Source organism: Heloderma suspectum, chromosome 2 (genome assembly GCF_057233095.1).
Source record: "Heloderma suspectum isolate Gila_16-S chromosome 2, 16-S_ref, whole genome shotgun sequence".
Classification (NCBI taxonomy): domain Eukaryota; kingdom Metazoa; phylum Chordata; class Lepidosauria; order Squamata; family Helodermatidae; genus Heloderma; species Heloderma suspectum.
The window spans coordinates 188,408,584-188,433,027 of record NC_139459.1 but is presented as its reverse complement, the minus strand read 5'-3'; the positions used below and the strand labels follow the sequence as shown (position 1 = coordinate 188,433,027).

Here is a 24,444-nt window from a genome sequence, read left to right as displayed (position 1 = left end):
CAGTGGTCCCTAACACAGCACCTCAGGGTGCTATGGTGCCCACAAAGCTGCCTACTTCCTCCTTCAGAAACATCATTTTAAAATAAAAACCTTGGAAAATGTTAGAGTAGTCTTCTTTCTCTCCTTTTCTAGCCCCTAGCCTCACTATTTCCCCTCCTTTGCCTTGCTATTTCCCCCTTCTTCCCAGCCACTAGCCCACTATTTCTCTCCCCCACACCACTGCCACCACCTCTTTAGCTCACTTTTTGACTAGCCAGGCCCCCCATGGTAGCCTAGACCATGTGACTAGACACATTCTCCATGGGAGCCATTTTGTGGTGGTGCCCACAGCAGTTTCTGTTGGGGACCCCTAACTTAGATAGATATATAGCAGCAAATGATGAATTTGTCATTCTATGCAAACCACACCCTGTGTGAACCTAAGAAGTTTAAATAGCACAAACTGACTGCTAATTTTAATGAAGCTTGACCATTGGCTCAAAACATTTTACTGTTTCTCAGAAGGAGATACATCTCAGGTAATTAAACAACTGTGGGTGAGCATAAAGGTGCATTTTATCCTGATAATCAGCTCTGAATATTCCTTTCATGCATTATAGTTTTGCCTAATTATTAGAATTGCATATTGTAATGGCAAAAATGATTAATTAAACATTAATTTAATTTAATAAGCTTTATCCCAGATGGTGCAGGATAAGTTCAAACATAAACACAATGGGCATACTCAGCCAAAGTTAAACACTTTTAGATCCAGCTTATGTCTATGGGAGAGATTTAAGCAGATCCTTAACTCCTTTTTATTATTTCATTACAATATATATGACATCAAAAGAACTTCCTGATCCTCTGACCATTAAATGCTTCCCAAAATTTAAATGTCTTCTAGTGGTCCTGGAAAATGCTACTGTTTGGTCTTTATTGGTCCTCTGAATGAAAGCAAAAAGGAAAAGACTGGAAGGAGGTTGGGCATCCTTGCCTCTTTCTTGCTTTTCTGTAGTCCAACACATCAGGAGGGTGCTAGGTTGGAGAGAGCTATTTTAGGTCGTCACCAGGAAAACTGAGTTTTGTGGTGACTGATAAGTAATGGCTTCTTTTTCTACTCAGTTTACATTGGCCATCTGAACAGGACTATTGTAGTTCAGACACGTCCATAGTATTTTCCTCCTGCTTTTATTCATTCCTTAACTGTTACTACTTTGGAGACAGATACCTCTTTCCTGGGGTGCTTCCAGACAGAGGGCTCCTAGCGCTAACAAGCAGAAGGCATTGTGGAGTTATTCTATCTTAACGGATTTTCCGTGGTAATTAGCTAAAAAGACAGAATGATTGGTGGGAAAAACACAGGAAGGCTATGAGTGGAAAATGGTGCCATCTGGGCACACACCCCTTGGTATAATTCTGTGCATCAGGTGGGGTGATGGCACCATAAAAGCCTCATCTGGAGGCACCTCTGCTCTCCTCCTGGCTTCTGCCCCATGACAGCCAAAGTCCTTCAGCCTGGATTTCTGCCTCACCTCATGTGATGTTTATGGCAACTCCATTCCTTGTTCCAAACCACTATTTCACCATTTCAGTATCACCCTGGGTTGATTAAAGGCTAGCCCATCACAACACTTACACTAGACTGGAAAGTCAAGAGGAAGTCAGGAAGAAAGAATAGGGGTCTCCTCCTTTCTGTATGCAGGTGTAGAACCTGAACAGGGCCAGTGTCAAAGGTAGGCATGGCAGGGCTCCTGGTGAGGGCCCACCCCAGTAAGGACTGGCTGACAAGAGCCCCCTGGAGTGGCTCCTCTCCTTCACCCGCCTCTTGCTTTGACCCAGACAACAGCGGTGGTAAGAAGGAGCATTAGATCAGATCCGATTTGTTTAGTCGGGAAGAGCAGTAGAAGCCACGGCCTCCTTGCTCACTGGGTGTTTGTCTGTCAAGCAAGCAGTAGCAATAATGAGGAAGAGGAGGAGAAGCAATAGCAGCTGGTGACAATGGTGGTGACAAGATAGACCCAGCAGAGGGCCATTGAGGGTATCTCTCCCAAGGGCCTTCAAAAACCTGGAGCCGGTACTGAACACGAACATTCAATTCTACATTTAAAGTCCATTTTGCACCCTGATTCTTATTCCAAAGACCCAGATTCCCCAGCTGCTACAATCAGCTGCATACTGTTCTTTCAATATCCTCTCAGCCCCCTTCATCCCAGATCTTCCATGCTTCTATATATGGTCCTCTACTCTAGTGGAGTCTAATCAAGCTTCCTAGTTCATTCCTCTGCTTGTTGCTGGCCTTGACATGTTTCTCTGGTTTGACCTGGTTTTGGCTTAGGTTGCGTTACACATTTTAGGTGTTATCCTATGTCTGTGTCCTCCTGGGCCTAATTTTGCAAAGAAGCCTGCTCCAATTTTGGGCTTGAGCTTGCCAAATTCTATGCCTTGCTGGATTGTGAAAGAGGCTGATTGACAAGGAAAGACTTTCAATATATTCTTGGCACCACCATGTCCTTTTCTGCTCATATCAATCCCACAATCATATACCTGTTGGGCATACTGTGGTCAGTTAAGGTTAATTAATTAAATGCATGTGTTTGTCATGTGGCCATAGCTACACCCTTCAGCCCATTTCTTCTGAAGAAAATATCAAAGCAGCATGTATGTATACAGTGGAAACAAACATAGTATATGAATTATTTATTTTCCTTCACACATACATATAAATCTCGCCTTCTAATTTTGAGAAATTCACAAGGCAGCTTCCAGCTAAAAATAAAAAATGAAGCATCATTGAATCATTAGAAAATAAATAATATGGTTGAACAAACAACTTAAAAGCATCATAAAATTCTAACATAAAAATAAAAAGGGGGAATAAAAATCAACGTTGGGCAGTGTACAATACAGTAAACAGCAGAGAACTTCAGTTACTGGGTGGTTTAAAAACAGAGTAAGTAAATAGATAAATAAAATTATTAAAATCCCAGGCAAATTACACTGTTTTAAACCAGCTTCTAAAATTCAACAAAAGAGGTGCAAGGAAAACACATCTGGAGTGCCTGTCCCACAAGCAAAGAACCACCACAGAAAATGTCCTATCTCCAGTTGCTACCCACCTAACCTCAGATGGCAGGGGAACCTAAGAAGGGCCTCTAAAGGAGATCTAGGGGACCACTTGTTTCCAGTTAAAAGGCTGGATATATGTATGTGTGTGTAAATAATTAAAGTGCAGGCGCTCATCATAACACTTCCCATAGCCGTGCCCCCAAGGAGAGTCCAAAAAGGTAGATAGTTGTGTTGATTCACATCTTCTGTACAACACACACACCAGTTCAAAATTTTCCAGGAGTTTCTTTTCAACTACTGGGCAGTTTAAAATTAGAGTAAGTAAGTAAATAGATAAATAAATAAATAAAATAATTAAAAACCTTAAAAATTATCTTATGCATGCCTACTCAGACATAAGTCCAATTGACCTCTATGGGACTTACTCCCAGGTAAATGTGTATAGGATTGCAGCCCTTAAGAACTAAACAGATTCTGGATCAGTTCTTCTGGACTTGCCTACATCATGAAAGCTCAGTGCAGAACTTTATTTCATTTTACAAGCTGCTTCTCTCCTGAAAACATCTGAACACTGATGTCTGTGCCACTGCAAGTTGTCATTGTGCAGGCCAAAATGTGCCACTTAAGGTCCATTTTTCCAGGTCAGACATCCAGGTTAACCTCACACTCTGCCCTCATTGTTTATATGTATTCCTGAAGCTGGTCTATCCTTGTACCCTCTCTTAGATTTTCTATATTCCCCTGGCAAGTAAGGTGATAATGTACCAATCATGACCATTTTCCATCTGCGAGGGTGGCAGGCAAACAAAACCTCTGCCAGCAGCATTGGGGAAGAAAACCACACCAGTGGAGCCAGTCATTTTGGCGCAAGTTTAGCCCATTGCTGTGTAAACACAGGATCTCTTTGTAATCTGTTTTAAAAGTAGGTGGTCAAATATAAAAGGTGTTGTAAGTCTTGCAAAGCAGGCTGTAGCACAGACAACCCCCCAGGGGTTGGTTCTCACATGCATGAAATCATTGGATTACTTTACATTCAGTGACTGGCAGCCTCATTGTCTGTGAAGTCCAGCGGGGTGAAATTACAGTTCTGTCTGTGGCGTTGTATCTGTGATAGCCTACTGACACATGGAAGTCATCACTTGATGCTGCAATCATCAAGCGATGACAATGTATGTATGGTCCAGCCCTTTGTTTCCTCTGGAAGAGTTAAATGACCTCTTTATGCTATCTTGTTTTACTAAATCGATGTTACAGGTCTTATTCTGCAGTTTGTAACACATGATAGACCTTTGGTTTGCCAACTGACCAGAAAAAAACTGGCCGGGTCTGTTCCTGAATCTGTAACAGCCGCTGGATCTGCAGAAATCAGCTGGTGATGCTTTTCAAAGCATGAGGACAAAGACCTGCTAATGTATAAAGATCAAGCTGCTGATAATAGCACAGGAACAGAGGTGGGGAAGAAAAATAGTTGGCTACCCCAGATGCTGATTTTTAAAATTCTCAAGACATAAAAGTTTCCCTGCAAGAATGGTAATAGAATGGATAGGGAGATGACAACAGAGGAAAGGGGAAGAGAGAATATAACTCAAAATAATAGGATGAGAACTGTATGCAGGAAGCGTTAAATTCCTTTTTAAAAAGTAAGAAACAGCACCCAAAGAATATTTTAAGTAAAAAAAGAATTTCCCCCTTTTCTTAGCATGGAAGTTTTTGCATTTCATCGTTAAGAGCAGTATAGAATTTCCCTAAGGGCATATCTGTGCAAATTGCTTGCTTTAGGAGAACCTCCCTTTGTTCAACCACACTGGCAGCCATGTTTAGATGAAAATGTAGGCACACTGTTAAGCTTTCTGTGTAGCAAGTACACCACCCTGTAAACCAGAACAGCAGATACAGCTGTCTTGCAAGTCCATATGTAGACGTTATCATGCATTGTGGAGTGAAAAGTACAGTAAAATGCTGATACAATACGGTTTCTATATCTCTACCCAGCAAAACAAAGCATCAGAAAATGCTGTGATAGTTTTTGTTTAAAATATCTTAAAGAATCGGCATGTCTGTGGTACATCAAACCTGGTCTCTAGTTTGAAAAGACCCAACAAGCATATTCACATTTCTAAAAAGGGAACTCTGTGCCTTTAAATCCCCTCCAAATTGAGAAAAACAAGCTGTGATTTATATAAGCTGGGTAATCATGTGATTTTCAGGAAAGCTCCCTCTGCCCCCTCCCAACTTCTCATCCCCACGCTGGCCTCCAACTGGCATGCAGCAGAGCGTTTTAAGAAAGAGGCACCAGCGCTGGGGCCTGCTCAGGGGGCGGAAAGGGAGGGAGAGAGGGATTCATTCAGAAAGAGAGAGAGCAAAATGAGCAGGAGCAAGGCGGGAAAGGCGATATAGGAGAGGGTGGGGGAAGGGAGCGAGAAAGGAGGGGCCTCTGCGTGGTTTCCATTTCTGCAATCCTCTCCTCTCTGTAGAACCATGGACTATCAGAAAAAGCCTTCTTCTGCTTCTCAGACACCTACCATCGTTCCAAGCCACATTCAAAAGCTGCTCAGGGTTGGGGAGAGGAAAGGAGGCCCTTCTCTGAGCAGTGAAAGGTTCCAGGGGTGCAGCACATACCCAGCTATGGTTTCCTTCAGACCGAGGTCACTGGAGGCATATCCATGTTTTGTAATACTTCCTTTTATTTACAAATATATACAGGTTGAGAATTGGTGGATGTATGGCTTAACCTCTCCAAAAGGCAGACAGCATCCGCTGCTCTGGCATCAGGCCTCCAGTGAGACAGCCAGCACCCTCAAACGCTCTTAGCTTATGGAATCCCAAAGTCAGGGATGTGCCTTTCTCAGCATTTGGCCGTGGCTCAAACTGCAGTCTGTTGTTCTTTTCATGTACAGACATTTATTTTTTTATTTATATATATAGGGGCCGCGGTGGCTTAGTGGTTAAGACGCTGAACTGCAGACTGGAAGGTCGGCAGGTCAGCAGTTCGAGACCCTGGTGCCGCGTGACGGAGTGAGCTCCCGTCTTCAGTCCCAGCTCCTGCCAACCTAGCAGTTCGAAAGCAAGAAATTGCAAGTAGATAAATAGGTACCGCCTCGGCGGGAAAGGTAACAGCGTTCCGTGCACCTCGGTGTTCAGTCATGCCGGCCACATGACCACAGAAGCGTCTTCGGACAGCGCTGGCTCTTTGGCTTAGAAACGGGGATGAGCACCACACCCTAGAGTCGGGCACGACTGGTTGGGGACACCTTTACCTTTACTATATATAAACACATTTGTACACCGCATCTAAAGACCAGTGAACAACAAGAGATAGAATGATACAAAGATAAAAAGAATAAATCATGATATTAAAATTATGCTTTTAAAAACAGAGTCAATCAAACCATGGTTGGTCAACCAATTCAGGCTTCATGGAAAAGAGCTGTTTTCAGGAGGCACTGAAAACAACAGTGTTGGCCTGGCCTCCAGAAGCAGGGAGTTACATAGGAAGGGAGCCACCACACTGAAGGATCTTCTCCGGGTGGACTCCAATCAGGCCATAGGTCCATGTGGAACCACCAGGAGCATGCTCTCTGATGACCTCAGTGACCGGACAGGTTGGTAAAGGAGAAGGTGCTCTCTCAGGTATCCTTGTCCCAAGTTGTTCAGGGCTTTGTACACTAGCACCATTTTGCCCCTTCCCCCTGGCTACAGAGGGGAACCCAGCTGAGTCATTTCTTCTGACCTTCACCTAGCCTTCTTACCTCCCATGGAGACACATCACCAAAACATCATGGGCTCTTAACACTTTTGTCAAGTCTTAAGGCACTGGCCAGATACTGCCTGAGGACTACCCACACTGATAGCTCTTCCCAGAAATCTGATAGGAAACTGGTAACACTGTCCTATGAGGGAGTGCTTCCATATAGAGGGCTCCTAACAGTAACAATCAGAAGGCCTTGTGTAGCTATCCCACTTTTTTTTTTTTTTCCTTTCCATAATGGACTTTCTGCAGTAAGAAAAAAGATGGAAGAAACAGTGGGAAAACATACGGAGGTTAGGAGTGTGTAAGACGATGATGTCTGGGTCTGTGAATGAGGCAGGGTGATGTTGGGATAAAAGCCTCGTCTGGAAACACCTCAGCTGCCTTCATATTAAAGGAAAAACCTGCAGCCCTACCTTGTGGAGCCTTTCCACATTTACAGCGGGCTCCCAGACAGTGACCACGTGATTGCTGAGAGGGGAAGCTTTTAGTTTTCAAAGTTCCATAGAACTCAATGAAATATCATCATCTAGTGGCTGTTTTAATATAACAATCTGAGTTTTTTTTTGATACCTCATTTTTCCTGGATCTTTTTAACATAGAATAACCAAGAAATACCTCTGAATGTGCCCTGGAGGTTGATGAAATCATGAAAAGGACCCACAAACCTCTGTGAGTCAGCAATATCAATAGGATAAAAGGTCTGTATGAAGAAGCCCCTCGCCTGAGCCCTCCTCTGTAATACAAAAAGCATCCCTCCCCTCTTGATTGCCAGGTGTCAGAGAAAGATGGACACTTTCAAGTCACGCATGCTTGTTAGCATGTCTGTATACATGTAGGGCGGGAGCGGGGTGTGAGTTGTGTGGCCATTAGCTCTCTTTTCCTCATTAAGGCATTTTTTGGCATTTATTCATAGGAAATAAAGCCAGACTGCTCACGAGGGAATGATATTAAAGGCAAAACTGAAGTACTTTGACCACATAATGAGAAGACAGGATACCCTGGAGAAGATGCTGATGCTAGGGGAAGTGGAAGGCAAAAGGAAGAGGGGCTGACCAAGGGCAAGATGGATGGATGATATTCTGGAGGTGACGGACTCGACCTTGGGGGGGCTGGGGGGGGGCGACGGCCTACAGGAAGCTCTTGCGTGGGCTGGTCCATGAAGTCACGAAGAGTCGGAAGCGACTGAACAAATCAACAACAACAACAAAATGTCAGATTCTTGCAAAATAGGTTAAGAAGAATGCAGTAGCGCAGGTCTTGTCCTTAAAATAATCAAGCTGGTAATTGGGGGGGGATTTCTTTTTCAGAAAAATGGTGCAACAATAAGGAGTATTTTGCTTCTGGCAAAATGGGACGTGCGCTTTTCCAGCAGGAACAAAGAATTTAGGCATGACTGCTAAAGCCAGAACAGCAGGTAATATCTGTGTGTGTGTGTGAATAATGAGTAATAGGGCAGCCAGCACATTTTTTGTTAAACCTTCTCCAATGTTCCTTCCCACAGAGAGTAAACAGCAAACATTCATTGTAACATTTTATCTTGTTTGGAGGGTACTCTTAGCTTTTGTAATTACATCTGAGCTTTTGAGGTATGATTATTACGTGTTTGTAATCAAAGGAAGTGAAGCCTGAAACCAGGCAATGTAAAATAAGGAAGAAGAAAAACTGTAACCCCCCCCCCGCTGCCCCAGCCCATGGAAGCTTTTCACAGTTGTTCGGTGTGTCAGTGAAGCATCTTTGGAGTCCAAAGGCTTTCATACATTTACATTTATCCTGAGAGTTTTACTGCCTGGAAGCATTTACTGCAGCTTTCCCCAACCTGATGCCTTTCAGATGTGTTGGATTACGTTCGCCATCATCCTGACTCAGAAATGTCAAGGTCACAGTGGGGGAGGAAAGTGTTAAACCTCCCCTTCCCACACACCCATGGTCCTGATGAAAATCAGGCTTCTCTGTGCTTGGTATCCTTTTTTTCTTCTTTTTTTTCTGAGTGACAACTTGAGCATCTCATCTTGTTTGGTCCTTACTGTAGAAGTGCCCTGCTGCTGGAGTAAAGCAAAAGTTCACCTAGTTCAGCACTCTCTTTCCAAAAGCAGCAAGTCAAATGCCTCTGAGAAGCTCACAAGGAATCATTCATTCATTCATATTATTTATATACCGCTTAATATTGAAAATCTTCAAGTGGTTCACACACTAATATTAAAAATCACATTTTAAATACAATATTAAAACACTATTAAAAAAATTTCAGCTACCACCACCACAACAAATATATTTAAAATACACTATAAAAAACCCTTAAAAACGACAATAACAATACAAAAACAGTCAGATGGAGCAGCATATGATCAATTGCAGTTATTTACAAGCCAGAGAAGACCTTGGTGAACAAGTGTGTTTTCAGGAGGTGTTTGAAATGTACGACATGAATGTGATGGCTCTTTCCTTTTGCCTGTTCCCAGCATCCGGCATTCAGAGATAAACTACTTCTGTATGTAGAGGATCCATTTAGTTATCACACCTCATAGCAATTGATAGATTATAACAGCCTTCCCAAACCTGGTGCCCTCCACATGTTTTGGACTGCAACTCCCATTATCCCCAGCCACCACATGCAAAACATCTAGAGGGCTCCAGGCTGGGAAAGGATGGATTATGTTCTGGAATTTGTGGGTTCCTGGTTGACAGCTGATTGACCGCTGTGTGAACAGAATGGTGAACTAGGTGGACACTTGGTCTGATCCAGCATGGCTCTTCTTATGTTCTTAATGTATTTACTTTTAAAGCTAGGGGCTATCTTCACATCTTTAGGTGATGCATTCTATAAGTTAATTGGGCATTGTGTAAAGAAGTACTTCGCATTTAATCTGTTCTGGAACTACTGTCAGTTCACTGAGTCCCCCCCGGATTCTAGCATTGTGCGCATAGGGTGGGGGTGCGGGAATCCCTTTTCAACTCCCTCTACACCATTCATGTTTCTAACTTCCATTGCCCTAGCAGTAACATTCTTTTTCCTAAGTGAAAAATTCCCCAATACTTTTGTTTTTCCTCACAGAGAAGGAAATCCAACTTCTTGATCATTTTATTTGCCCCTTTCTGTAGCTTTTGCAATTCTAGACCTTCCCTTGAGATGGGTTCACCAGAACTGGTACACAATATTTATTCCAAATGTGGTCGCGTTATAGATGTATATATGCCAGCCTTCCCCAAACGGTGGCAACGATACTTGCTGTTTCATTTTCAGTTGCTTTCTTAATCATTTGAAACACTTGAGTTTACATTTCAGTATTAAGGAATTATTAGGAAAGATCAAATGTATAGCTAATGGTCACATTTGCTCTTTTCACTGCTGCTGCACATGGAGTTGACTTCTTCAGTGAGCTCTCTCCTCCATGAGCCTCCAAGATCTTTTTACTTTCTTTTTCATCTTTTTACATGAACAACAATGCTAATGGTTATTGTTATCGCTTTCCCTTTTTAGACCCTGCTTTTTCCTTTGCAGCTTGACTGAGCCCACAGGACAAGATGTACCAACGGCTCATGGCTATGCATGTCGATTCAGAAGTACTGAATTCACTCTACCCCCTTTTCACAGCTCCAGTTACTCCGAATGGGAGCTGCAAAAAGGGGGTGGACCCTAAATGTCTCTTAAAAGGACCTGCTGGAGACTCGGACAAGTGTGGAACAGAAGGAGGGCACCTCCAAGTGCCAGCGCAATACTTAAAATACTTAAAACGTGCTAAGGGGGTGATCCTGTTCCCTTTTCCCCACCTGTCAGCTGTCAACAGCTGTCAAATCAGCCTATATGCAGTCTCATGTTGTCAGTTACCATGTATGTTTCATACTGCCCTTCATTCCCTTTGACTGCTGAAACGTACAAGGCAAGCCTATTCTTTTTTTACATTCGCAGTTACGCACTTGTGCAACTGTGAAAACCCAACTCCAACAAAATAAAAATTGAAAAATAACAAAGACATTTGTGCAAATTCCCAGGACCAAATACCCCCCCCCCATACACACACACACATATATATGCCCAATTTGTGCAAATATTGTGGGGGCGATTTTTTTTTTTAAGCCAGGGAAAACAAACGGGGTCATGATCGGAGCGTGGAGAGGGATGGGACAGGCAGACAAGAGAAGTCCCCTGGGATATGTGCTGGAGCCAGCTGGAGGACTGAGGGGGAGAACAACCCATGGTAAGCCCAATTGTCTGGCCAAGTCCAGAAGATCACTGGGGGAAAGAAGCCACTGTGGCTCCTCTTCCCTGCCCGACACGTGCTGCTCTCATGACCGCCATTTCCCTAATTACCCATAATGCAGCATGGGCTATCATATCATCTGAACCCAGTGAGGTGCACAGCACGGGTGGCTTCTATGCCACCCCAGAACTGCTACAACAAACCATGGGTTGTAGGGTAGCTTCATCCTCATTGGATTTGTATAACATGATAACCTGCACTGCATTGCAAGTAATTAGGGAAGTGGCAGTTGCATGAGTAGCATGGGCGGGGCAAGGAAAAGGAGCCACGGTCGCTTCTCCCCCCGCCCCAATGATCATCTGAACCCAGCCTCTGGCAGGGTCATTGTGAGTTGTTCTGCTAACAACAGACACTGCATAGCTTGTTTGCCAGAGTGGCATATAATGTCGTGCGAACTCACCCATTGAGGTCCTATTTCTGAGTAGACATGCATAGAATTGTGCTGTTACACAGGTTTATACATAGTCCCTTATCTGGTAAATCACTGAATGTTTTGTGGGAGATCTGACTGTGATAACAGAATCTCCTGATAACTTTTTTTTTAAAATAAAATGCAGCCCAGGGGCACGGGTGGGAAGATAATGTTTGATCAGACCAGTGATAGCCCTTACTCTCCATTCATTTTTCTCCATTTCAGATTGCCTTCTCCATGCTGCTATTTATCCCGTGAGGGAAACAATACCACATCTTTCCTCCAGGGGGCAAACAGCAGCAAGGTGTCTCTCATGCTGGTCCATAGTGCAGAGGGCAAGAGTAAAATACCCTCTTCCCCACTTCTGTCACTTTTAAAAAAATCAAATTGGTGCACATACGCGCACACACACATGGCTGCATTTAATTAAAAATGAAATATTGAGAGAGCCAATTATGGCTTTCCCTCATGTAATTTAACCCCGTGGCATGTAAGAATCACTATCCAGCTGACCACACAGGGAACCTTTTGAAAACTGGAAGAGAGATAGCTGCTTCTTTAAAATGTGAACATCAAAACCACAACATCATAAATATAAGTACATGACAGTTCTTACATCACAAGAAAAATCTAAGACAAAAAAATAATAATATGAAAGGTGGATATTATCACATTTATCATCCCAGTGATGAGCAAATACGAGTCAGTTTTCAGAGAAATCTATGGCTTGTCATCCATCTGCACATAATACAGACTGTCAATTTCATCACTTCAGCAGTTTTCCACAGTTCCATAAGATAATTATAAATACCAGGAATTTTTATGGTCATCCCATTAATCTTGGAGTATTGTCTCTAGCACCCACTTACTTAAACCCTTACTGTGCAAATGAATACCTATTCCTTTATCTCCAGTGTTGTTAAAATATTAATGTTAAACTACATTAAATATATATTTTAATGTTCTAAGGAAAAATGAAGAGCTTATGAATGCTTACTTTTTTCCAAATTCTCCCCCGCCCCATGATGTTCAGGCACTTGATAACATGCCATAAATGATTGACATAATTATGTATGGGCAAGGAGTCCAGTAGATACTGGGCAGTATCCAATACTGTCACTGCATTCCAACTTATTCTGTTGTACCAGCAGAACCCACCACTGGCACAATGGGGAGTTAGCATTACCTAAATGAATGGAAACGAGTGGAAACACTCAATTCTGGATTGGGACAGGTCAGCAGAGCTCTCTTCTGTAAGCTCCGCTTACGTGCCCTGTTCCAGAAATGAATGTTTCCACTCATTTCTGGTTGCTTTCAGAACCACTGAGTTTCCTGTTGTGCTAGTGGTGGGTCCCGCTGCTTATTTTTGTGGGCTACTAACTTTTGTGGCCTTATTTGCAAAGCGAAATTAACTGCCTTCATGAATCCATTTGTGCGGTTGAAATAAACTATAGGAATTGGTGTGGTTATTTTGAGGGAATTTAACAAATACAACTTTCCCTCTCAACTAATTAGCTCAGGCAAATTGTTTGTTGCCCTGATAAATTGCCACTCCCTCGGAAAGAAACAATAACAACCCACCCCATGCTGGTGAGAAAACAGCTGGAGCCTATGGCAGGAATGATACTCTTGGTGGAGGAAAGTATGAATTGGGTGGCCCGCTCTGTTCAAGCTGTATAGCATGCAAGCTTGGGTAGAGGGGAGGAATGTAGGAGTTTCCCCCCTCATTTATACTGGCAGCAAACCAGGAAGTTTGGGGGGACAGCATGTCCTGCCAGAGAAACAGCAAACATACAGGCAACCTTATCCTTGAGGTAAATGAAAAGGAAACTAGGAGATATACAGACTGTTACAAGGCAATAGTGATGTCAGACGATCCTCATTGACTCCCCTTGGTCTCCTCTGCCCCCCAGTGGTGTAGTGGTAAACTTGGAAGTGCAGGCATCCATCATGAGAGTCCCCATAGCCACTGCCCCCCAAGGAGAATCCAAAAATTGCAGGCAGCTCTGTTGATCCATGCCAGTAAACCAGTTCTAGCAGTTTTCATCTCCACCAGGAGCAGATCTTTTGTAAAGCTATTAGGTCTTAGCTGCCCATTCAAGACCAAGCTACCACAAAATAATTTGCATTACAACAAGGAACACTATATTGTTGCTTGGAAAATTAATCTCCCCTCCCCCACAGCTACTGTGAGGATTGCAGCTAAGCTCAGATGGAATAGGGATTTGGGGGGGGGGGGCAGCAGATGACATCAGTGTCCCTGCTAATCAAAAAGTGCTGACACTGCATCCCTGCAAGCCCTGGCTCCAGTGCACCACTGCTGCCCCCATGGTTTCAGGAGAGCATGAGGCAGGCTGGCTGAGCTGGACTGAGTGAGCATTTCTCCACACAACACACGGCTGTGGATAGCACAACCGTTTCTTTACTGATAATTGTGAAGCAACTCTCAGTGCATAGTAAAGTGGATGTTAACCAAGTCTCGGATGCAGAAGCCATGGCATCCCATCATATTGACAATGCTCAGATTGGGCTTGTTAAAGCAACCATTTCTTCAAGTGTTCTGTCTTTAGGGAACTCTTTCCTCCTGAACTCATCTGACATGAAACCACTGTGCATTGCAGAGGGTTCTGGAGCAAATTCTAATGCTGCTGCCGGTATGCATGGAGTGCTGGTAATAGGCCTCACTCTTCTCCTACACAAAGTGAGAATACACCATTGGTGCCAATGGGTGTTGTTGTTGTTTTACTATCTCTAGCTGCTGAGCTGTATGCTACATATGTAACACAATGTGTAGTTTGACCCTGAGGGTACACCTTAGACCATACCCAACATTCTTCAGTGCTTGCACATTGCAGGAGAAGGTAGCTATGGTGGCCAAACAGGGAAAATTGTCTGCCATTACCGATCTTTTCATTGATACACCCCTGCAAAAGTTTTCAAGAGTTTCCTGGAACAGACTGAAAACTACTGCCTTAGAGTAATAAGCTGGGTCTGGCTGTAAACTCCTATCCCTCATCACACTAAAAACCAAGGGGTATGGCCCTGGGTTCTGCCTATCAGATTCACACTTAAGTGCACACCATTTGTAACCTGAGAGCAAGAACTGGAATAGTCAACCCCAGTGAGTGGGTTGCTAACTTTATGTAGAGGGACGCTAAGGCAACTCTTCTCAATGACATAGTAAAAATGGCCACCTTTTTTCCAAATGGCATCTCTGTTGCCACAGTTGCTCAGTTGGGTAATCATTTTAAAATATGAACTGAGTGGTGCGCATGGATAATTCACTACTATGCCATTAGCACTGAACACTTTCACATCAACATTTACTACTGAAATCCAATATGCAGTGCACATTTCGATCTAAGACTGCAGTTAATGATCTATCCAATTAGTGTTTCTATCCAGCCCCAATAAATAGTAATTTTCAGAGGCCAAGAGTATAACAGCTTTTGTCTGTCTCACTATCCAGAGTTACAGGAAGATTAGTAGTGGAATGGTTAGATCAAAAAGAAAGCTTGTTGTCAGGATCCCTTTCCATGGATCTTTTGGGGTCATTATTTTTAAATTGTATTTTTTGGAATGTGTACAATAAACATTCACTTGCTACTTACGTATTTGTTGCACACATTTTTGGGGGATGAATTTTAGTTCCTGTAGCTTGAGGATGTGGACAAAAGACTTGTGGTTACCACCTATTTGCTCCACCCTTTCCCATCTTGGCTAATAATACCTAACTGAAGGAGAGAGGTTTGGAGGTAGTAAATGCCTCTTTGAGTAAGTGAGCTCACTCCCCAAATACACGGAGGGCAGTGGTTGCCCAACTCCAAACATTCCTGGATGACACTGATTAGTTCCCATTTCTCTCTGGCTACTGGCTTAGTTTTGGAAGTGAAATTGCCTTGGTTGCCTGGCTGATGACCTTTGCTGGGAGAAAGGCAGAAGGAGTGTGACTCTATAGAATTCTCCTGGACCTCTCAACAGCTTTCGATACTAGCAACCATGATCTCCTTCTGGACAGTCTTGAGATGGGAGTTGCATCTTGCTCTGGTGGTTCCACTCCCATTTGATGGGTTGATTCCTGAAGGTAGTGCGGGCTCTTCTGCTTAGCATTTATGCTGTGGCATATTTCAAGGTTCCAACTTGTCCCCCTTGCAATTTAACATATACATGAAACCACTGGGAAAGGTTTTCTGAGGATTGGGACAATAGCTGTAAGTATTCAGGTGACACTCAGTTCTATTTGTCCTTTTCGTCTCATCTAGATATAATGGATACAGTGTGTCTGAAAAACATTCATTGTCTTCCAATTTGTTTCCATGCACAATTCAAAGTGCTGGTTTTGACCACTATAGACATATGGGGCTAGGGACTAGGGCACCTGAAGGACCACCTTTTCCCATATGAGCCTGTCGATGCACTTAGATTCTCCATGGAGGCCCTGGTTTGGGTACCCCCATCTTTCATGGGTTAGGTGAGCGGCTATCATGAACAGGGCCTTCTCAGTCATGGCACCATGAGTTACCCTTCCCAGACATATTAACCTGGCCCCTATATTACTATCTTCTAGGCACCAGGTAAAGGCTACTTTATTCCTGTCTGATCTGGGTGAAATTTAGTTTTACATCTGCTCAGGCTGTTTTGGGTGGATTTCCTGATGCTGCCGCTTTTTAATTTTGCTTCATAATTGTTTTAGTTTTACTAATCAGTTTTCTCATCTAGATCTGTCAGTGGATACTGTGTGCCTGGAGTCAATAATGAGCTGGATAAATTGAAGCTGAATCCAGACTTGATGGAGGTTCTTTTGTTAGATAATAGCTGGATTTGGAGATGGTATTTAGACAGGATTGTTCTGGAACAGGTTGCACTTGGAGATGATGTTAAATGCAGCTTTGCTGACAGATGCCCAGGTAGTATCCATGCCTCAGAGCACCTTCCACCAACTTCAGTTGGTATATTAGCCATGACCTCTTCTGGACAAACATGACCTTGCCACAACTACCCAAGCTTTGATGATATCCAAGTTAGGTGACTGAAATGCCCTGTATGTACGGCTACTTATAACAAATGTTTGAAAACTTCAGCTTATTCAGAACATAGTGATAGGTCATTAATCAGGATTTGCCATGATTAACATATTTACCTGTTTGGAAAAGTTTTCATTGTCTTCCAGTTTGTTTCCACACACAATTCAAAGTGCTAGTTTTGACCTCTAAAGACTAGGGGCTAGGGTACCTGAAGGACCACCTTCTCCCATATGAGCCTGTCAATGCCCTTAGATTCTCCATGGAGGCCCTGGTTTGGGTACTCCCACTTTCACAGGTTAGGTGAGTGGCTATCATGAACAGGGCCTTCTCAGTCATGGCACCATGACTTATTAGCCTGGTCCCTATATTACTATCTTTTAGCCCCAAGTAAAGGCTGCTTTATTCCTGCCTGATCTGGGTGAAATTTAGTTTTAGATCTGCTCAGGCTGCTTTGGATGTTTCTCCTGATGCTGCTGGCTTTTAATTTTGCTTCATAATTGCTTTAGTTTTCCTAATCAGTTTTCACCTGTGAAATATGGTTGTTACCTGTTTAATTTTGTAAGCTGCTTTGGGGGGCCTGTGAGGAAAGGTGAGGGAGATTAAAAAAAAATACGTACATAAAATGAATTCCGGCTTCTTCCCTCAAGAGTGTTTTGTTGCTCATTTCCAAAGCATTCAAAAGGCAAATCTACACTACACTACTGATTTAAACTGTTTTATTACTCATTCCTTCTTCCCTAGGAACCCTGAGAATTGTTGTTCAGTGAAGGGGAGAGGTTAGGGAACCTCACAGAACTACATCCTAGGATTCTTTCAGGGGAAGACATGGCAGTTAAACTGAAACTGGGTGTAGATATGCAGAAAATGTATTAATCTGTATTTGGGAAGAGTTGTTATCACATATAGTCTGTTAATTGCTATTGTGCTTGTCATGTGGAATGTTATTATGTGTCATGAGTAGTGATGGGGGTAGATCCAGAGCAAGTCCAGATCTCCCCACAAGATTTGGAGTCCATTGCATCCCCTCCAAAGCCATATGAGCAGACCTCCACTCACACAATGGTACTTTCCCTTCCTCTCCCACCTCATCCTGCCGAAATCGCTTCCAAAGGGTCCCCCAACCCAGATTTAGGGAACACATGGAGGGTTGCAGGGGCAGTGTTCTGCCAGCCATATCCATTTTGCTGGTGGACAGACACAGTGAGATACAACCCATTATCTCTGCTTCATCTTGGAGTCTAAAAAGCCTATAGGTTCCAGCGTGCTCCCAGTAAAGTTGTCAGGAGCACACTGGGGTCTAGAGGCATTGCCAATTAGTAATTGATCCATTAAAAAAAAACAGATTAATTTTGGAAGTCTTAATTAATCTTTCATTAACAGACCACTTAGAAATTCGACTCAGGGGAGTCCCCCCATCACTAGTCATAGGCACTTACCATGGGTCGGTTCGCATGATCAGATAAGTCGTGGTGGCTTGTTTAAATCGGCAGCACATGCTGGGCACTGTTAGCCTAATTACTTGTCTGGGTGCAGCTTGTCTTGTCATCCGAACCCAGGCAGCATGGCTTGTACTAATGGCCTGTTGTTGGGTTGTTTGAAGGTTGTTGTTTCCCCCTCAAACAAGTAATGCCACCTGGGTTCGGACGACACAGCAAGCTGTGGCAGGTAATTAGGCTAATGGTGCCCGGCACATACTGAGGATTTAAGCAAGCCACCATGACTTATTTGATCATGAGAACCATGTCATTTTCTGCAACATTGTTTGTAATAAGCAATACAATTCTACTACTTCCATCACCCATGAATGCATGATTGTGTGACCTCTTTTAAAATGCGTGCACGTACACACACATCAAAACCCAATTTCTTCTCTCTTTAGGAAGATGAATGAAAATTAGAAGTATACAAACCAGATCATTAACCAACCCAGACTGTTACCTTCCCTTTAGCAATTTAATCTTTCTGACATTTATATGGAAGATGTTTTAATGCATTGTTCAATTTCTCCAGTGTTGTATATGGATGATAGTGATGAGCTATTTCCCACTCCTCAAAGGATGTCTTGAAACATGGTTACATTATTCTTGTCATTATCTTATCATGTAAAATAATATCTATTCATAATCCTTAGCTAAGAGATCTTTTTACCCCATTTGGCACCACATGCTTTTAGGAGTGATGCTTCTATCCGCTGAGACCGATGTCATTGTGGTGCCTCAAAAAAAAAGGATTGTGCAAATCATGGCGCCCCCTCCTGTGGAGGCACCAGTTTTTGGAAATGGGACCTCTAAAGGAGCACTTTCATCTCATGATACTCTCAGTGCAATCCCACACATTTCCAAAACATTTTGGGTGGGTGCTGCCAACTGGTGTGAACCAACTCATGGCCCCTCTGTCATGAATCCACTCACCCCTATTACACAGGCTAACATAGGTTCTGACTAAAGTTTTCCCTCTGCTTGATTACAGAGCAGGGGGGAAATAACCCTGTATATTTTTGCTTCTGAGACTGGGGCGAACCCATGGATTCTCCCATGCTAGAAACACTTGCTATAGTATTTCCGATAGCATAAACGAATTTTAACAGGCGTAATGTGGATCGATATTAGTTCTGTTTGGGCATTCCTTCCGTGCAGTGCTGGCTCCAGGTTTCTGAGGGCCCTTGAGCAAGATGCCCTCAGTGGATCCCCATCCTCAGTGAGCCTACCTTCTTACTGCCATTGTCACCAGCTGCTGTTGCTCCTGCTCTTTCCCATCATTGCTACTGCCTGCATGCTTAGCAGGCAGAGAAGCCAGTGAGTAGTGGCACCTACTGCTATTCTTTCTCACCACCACTGTTGCCTGGGCCAGAGCAAGAGGCAGGTGAGCAATAGTGAAGAGGAGGAGCAACTGCAGGGAGCTGTTGCCAGTGGGGCCCTGCTGGGATGTGGGCCCTCGGCAGGTGTCCAACCATGCCTACCTTTGACACCAACCCAACTTCTATGTGATTGTAATCCCCCCCGCCCCACTACTGTATACATGTAAGTCCCCCCCCCCTGGGGTGGTGCCAATCAGAGGGCAGTGGGGGCAGAAACCTGTCCCCAATCCCTCCACAAAAACCCAAAGTAAACAGCTTAAGCTTGGCTGCAGCATGGCATCATGTGCCGGTGGCAGGTGCTGCTGGTGCTGTGCCACGGCAGGACCAGGAAAGAACTCCTGGTCTGGGATCACGTCATTGTGGCAACTGTGCATGCCTAATTAGGCAGGCATGCAAAGAGCCTTTCCCCTGTGTGGGGAAAGGGTTCCTGGAGGGCGCGCTCCCCCACCAGATGCCATTTTCAAATGCAAATTAGTCCTCATCACAGGTTACTGACAGGGGCAGCCAATCAGAAAGAACCCCTTCCTTCCCAAGGGAAGAGGTTGTGCTGTACGGTGATAATGGCACCCAGAGCAATGCAGCAGGAAAAGACAGCATTCATCTTTTGCTGCCTCTGCTGGAATGCTGGTGAGCCCTTAGCTCCACCTCTGGTGACCCGCTTTCTGCCCCTCCATTGGCCACCAGCCGCCACTGGCTCCCTCTGAGATTGGGAACCTAGATTGTACAGTGTTCTCGAGCACGGAGGAGCCTATGCACATACAGCAGGCTCCCCTTTAGACATTTCCCCACACCACGTGGATGGCAGGGCCAGTGGGGATGCAATGGTGGGGGTGCGACCAACGAGCATTGCCTCTCTCTCCCCCTCCACACAATTACAATTGCATGGAAGAAACATCCAAAATATGGCTATGATGCCATTGCACAAATGTGGCAAAGACATAAAACCAGGAGAACCTGCAACAAAATGTTGCAGTATAGAGTACTCCTGTTAAGGTTTCTAGCCAGCCAGCCATGCCCTCCTACAGGATACTCCATTTTACCACCACCTGAATTTTCTATCCCCCCCACCACACACACACATCAGTCAGTGTTCCACGTTCACTGAGCATGCCCATGGGGCTGTTTAGAGTTTTTTTTTCCTTAAGTATTTCTTGTACTTCTGCACACCGTTGGGTTTTCCAAAGCCTGCTGATATCTCCCTCTTGTGCATGGATGTTGCCACATTGGCTACAGAAGGATCAACATGCAGAATGAGTTCACTATTAGATTATTGGGTTATATATGGATTGCTTCAGAGAGGAGCCTGTAACTAAGCCTCCATATGGCCAGAAGTCTCTGAATGACTATAGCAGCTATCAGTTTTGACAGATGTTAGAGAACCCCTTTCCAACATTTTCTCAATGGCACCTCTGCCACCTATTTGCTCAAAGGGCTCCTTCACTTTTATCCTGCGATTGAGATTGCTCCCTCACGGAAGTTTGCGCCGAGACCCTCCAGGGCATCTCTTGCACCAAATGCCCTTTGTTCCGTTTTTAAATAGATTGCAGATAATGAGCTATCAAATTACCCCATTGTGTTCCACTTGAGTTCCCTCCATGAAAAAAGGAAAAGCAGCAAGAAGAGGAGCGAGATCAATGAAAGACAATGGAAGATTCAGATATGGGGAGAAGGATGGGGAAGGGGATGGGGGGGAAAGGAAGCACATGAAAAAGGGAGTCGTTGTGATACTACATTTAAAATGGAAACAGAAAGCCCTGTTTTAAATGCAGGATTTTAGGCTGGTGTAGAGATGCCCTCAGATACGGGGAGAAGGAGGGGGAAGGGAGGGGGGAAAGGAAGCACATGTAAAGGGAGTCCGTTGTGATCTTGCATTTAAAACAGAAGCAGAAAGCCTTGTTTTAAATGCAGGATTTTAGGCTGGTGTAGAGATGCCCATAGTCTGGCAACAACTGTGGTCAAGGAAGTCATAGTAGCTTCATTGTACCTCTATGCTGCTGCAAGGAAGAAGCCAGTTGCTGCTGGATAGAGGTAGGACTCCAGTGCTAAGAGAAAGCTGGAAGGGGATTGTCCACAGGTGGTTAAAGCAGTTCTAAGAAATGATAGTTGCTACAGTCACCAAGAGGCATTTGGCCACATGGAGGCCAACATATGGGAGAATCCATGAACTGGCCATAAGTGTCTGTTGTGAGAGTAGCCTCGAACTTAACCGTGTCATCTGTCACGTTTTTGTATAATTCTAGATGAGGATTGTGTAATTCTAGATGAGTAAGTTGGCATGCATATAACTGGGAAAATATGAATCATGAAAAGCAAAATGGCATGGTACAAGTGAACAGAAGTGTTTCTGTAGTTTGTAACTTACTAGGGATACATTATTTGAAATTAGTTTATGAAGAAACAGGCTTAGAAATCTTTACAGTTCCACTTTGTAAGAGTCATCGCCTCCTTTTCCTCCACACCCCTTCACCTGGCACCCTTTCTAACTTTTACTCCGCAAAAGGGAGCATACTATTTAACTTTGTTGAGAAAACACCCGTTTCAATTGGTGGGTATAGTATTGCTAGCCAGTAAAAAAAAAAAAATCGCTATCATTTTTGGCTAATGCTCCTTCCGCCCAAACAACAGTAAAGTATGTGGCAATTTTAAAACTTTACAAAGGTTGTACAACATGAATCCCTTGAGACAAAGAGGCCCTCAAGAGGAGTTACACCCAGAGCAATTCCTAAGGGAAATGCTTGTATTCCACATAATTCCATTTCTCTCTTGCCCTCCCCATTTCCAAAGTAAAAATCCGCCCATTCCAAGAAAACCTCACATTGCTGATATCTGATGGCTGTAGAAAATGTCCTTGAACTCATGTTTCTTTCTAGAGACAGGAACTCAAGTAATTTCTGCTGAATCCTAAAAAGATGTGGTCTAAATTTAGATCTTATCTACCACTAACTTTTGTGCTCTGGTTAACCTGATTTTAACATAATTGTTTCAGGCAAAGGTAATAAAGCTTGAGTATTTAATAACCTGTCCTGCGTGCTGCCAAGTCCAATATGCTCTTTGCCCAGCTTCTCTGCCAAACTGCACAGCAACCCTTATGCTCAGTCTCTCGGATCTGTCGGAGCCAGTCTAGGGTCATGGACGGCCCTGCCAGACGGCTCCAATTCTGGTGTGTGTGTTCTCCCACCAAGGCTCTGTAAGGTCACGTAATGGATCTGGGAGGCTGAAATGAGGCAAGCAGAAAATACAGCTCTATTGTCCGGGCAAAGGCAGAAGGCCAGGTTCCCAGTATTTGTACCAGGCCTGGCCAATTAAGAGGCTTCATACTGCCTGCCAATCACAGGAGCCAATGTTGGACAGACTTGTATTATCTTCTGTGGTTGAAGAAGGCTCTAAGGGCCAAAACAAATATTACTTTAAATCTGTTTCTAGTAGCTATATTTTTTGGTCTTTTTTTACCCTATGCTGCTCCCCTGATCCAGCTTTTAAAAGATCCATGCTATGGTCCAGATCCAAATTGCAGACCCTCTGCCTACTCTAGAGTAAAAATGAAAATAGCGCTGCTAGAAGTAAAGTCTGTTTTGGCCTGAAGACCTGAGCATTCACAGTTCATGGTAGCTCACTAGTCTGGGTCCTAGCCTCAGCTCTGATTCAAAGCTGAGTCTCTGACATGCTTCTCCTCTGACTGAAGAGACATGAGGGGCACAGAAAGAACATGCCAATAAACTCTCCAGTTCATCCCAGCAGCAATCTGACTTCATATCTTCCCTTCTCAACTCTAGGTTCTCCAGAATTCTGTATCAAATAGAGCCCACTTGCTGGATTCATATTGTTTTGTGCCTCACTCGTTGCCCACTTTGTGGGATTGATTATACAAAGAGGAGAGAAATTATATCCCTTTCCTTTGTGCCACAGATTGCCTGCATTTTGGGCTCTTGTTTTTTCTGCAGCTTACCCATGCTAAACCTCTTGATTATTAACTATTTGTTGAAGATAAGTGTTGCATCTAAGCAAGCTATAATTTTGTTGCCCTCCCTATAGAAATAATTCTAGCTTTGTTACAGTTAAGGCTATAGTGACAAGGTTCATGCGTAATGGCAGCAAATTGTGGGTTAATTAATTAACTCATTATTTGCCAGGGCTTTGTGCTCCACCATTCTTAATATGCAACCTCCAATCTGCCTGATGGGAGGTTGCTTCGTGATGTGCGAACCCGGACACTATGAGTGAATTGTGGGTTAAACAACCCAAAGTTAACCTAACAACCAAGTATAGGTTAATTTTGGGTTGTTAATTAACCCATGATCTGCCACCATCATGTGCGAACGGGGCAAGTGAGTTGACAAGGACAATTTATTAATTGTTTCACCAACCTGGAAATCAATTGTTTATTTTGACTCTGTTATGGGGGTGAGGTGAAATCCTTTGAGGGGGAAGAAAATCAGAGTGGTCACCATTTTGTTTTCCCAAGACAACCCTGTTTGAAGGTGCTTTTTGAATTTGGGGAAATTCAAAATGGCTGTCACCATAAAAGTGGCTGCCTCTTCTACCACTCACTGGGGGTCACCATTATACTGGAGAATAGCTACATATAGTGGAGACTATCTACAGAAAAACACACTTTTACAGAATGGGTGGGTCATACCTGCAGCAGCTCACTTTACTTGAGATGTGTAGTACAGTTAAATACCCTCCAAAGAAAAGGCAGCAATTGAAGCAGGCTTGTTAAAAATATAAAGTCACAGTGTATGAAGTGCCATACTTACCTTATTTTTAAACCTGAATTTCTAGGATAAATATTATTAACATTTGGATTTCTTCTTTTTATAAGAATGTCTGGCAACCCCCCTCTACCCCCTCCTCCACTAAAGATGCTTTATTTGAAAGCAGACCTAAAGGTTTAAAAGGTGCCCAGTGCTGTGTTTTGCAGGGGAGCGGGAATCAGAAATTAACAGTGGGTTTAACAGTGAATTAGATTAAACAATGCACGTCTAATCAGAAGTAACATCCACTGGGTTCAATGGGACTTACTGTCAAATAAATGTGCTGAAGAATCAGAGAAATGATTCAGAGAAACAAAATTAGGGGCGGGTTCATTTCAT

The 24,444-nt window shown here is 43.6% G+C and overlaps 1 protein-coding gene across 13 annotated transcripts in view; it reads left to right on the top strand.

Annotated features, from left to right (window-relative positions):
* SLC11A2 (solute carrier family 11 member 2) overlaps window positions 1–24,444 on the top strand; it is a 149,593-nt gene that overhangs the window by 106,402 nt on the left and 18,747 nt on the right. For 9 of the 13 annotated variants that reach the window (XR_014788120.1, XR_014788121.1, XR_014788117.1 and 6 more), the window contains one exon: window positions 7,399–7,469. The exons of 1 other annotated variant lie outside the window; for it this stretch is intronic. The gene's annotated coding sequence lies outside the window, so the exon portion shown is untranslated. Of the gene's footprint in view, window positions 1–6,425; window positions 7,499–7,712; window positions 7,885–24,444 lie in introns of those variants that run through there. 3 more of the 13 variants (XR_014788115.1, XR_014788113.1, XR_014788114.1) reach the window with 3 other exon arrangements.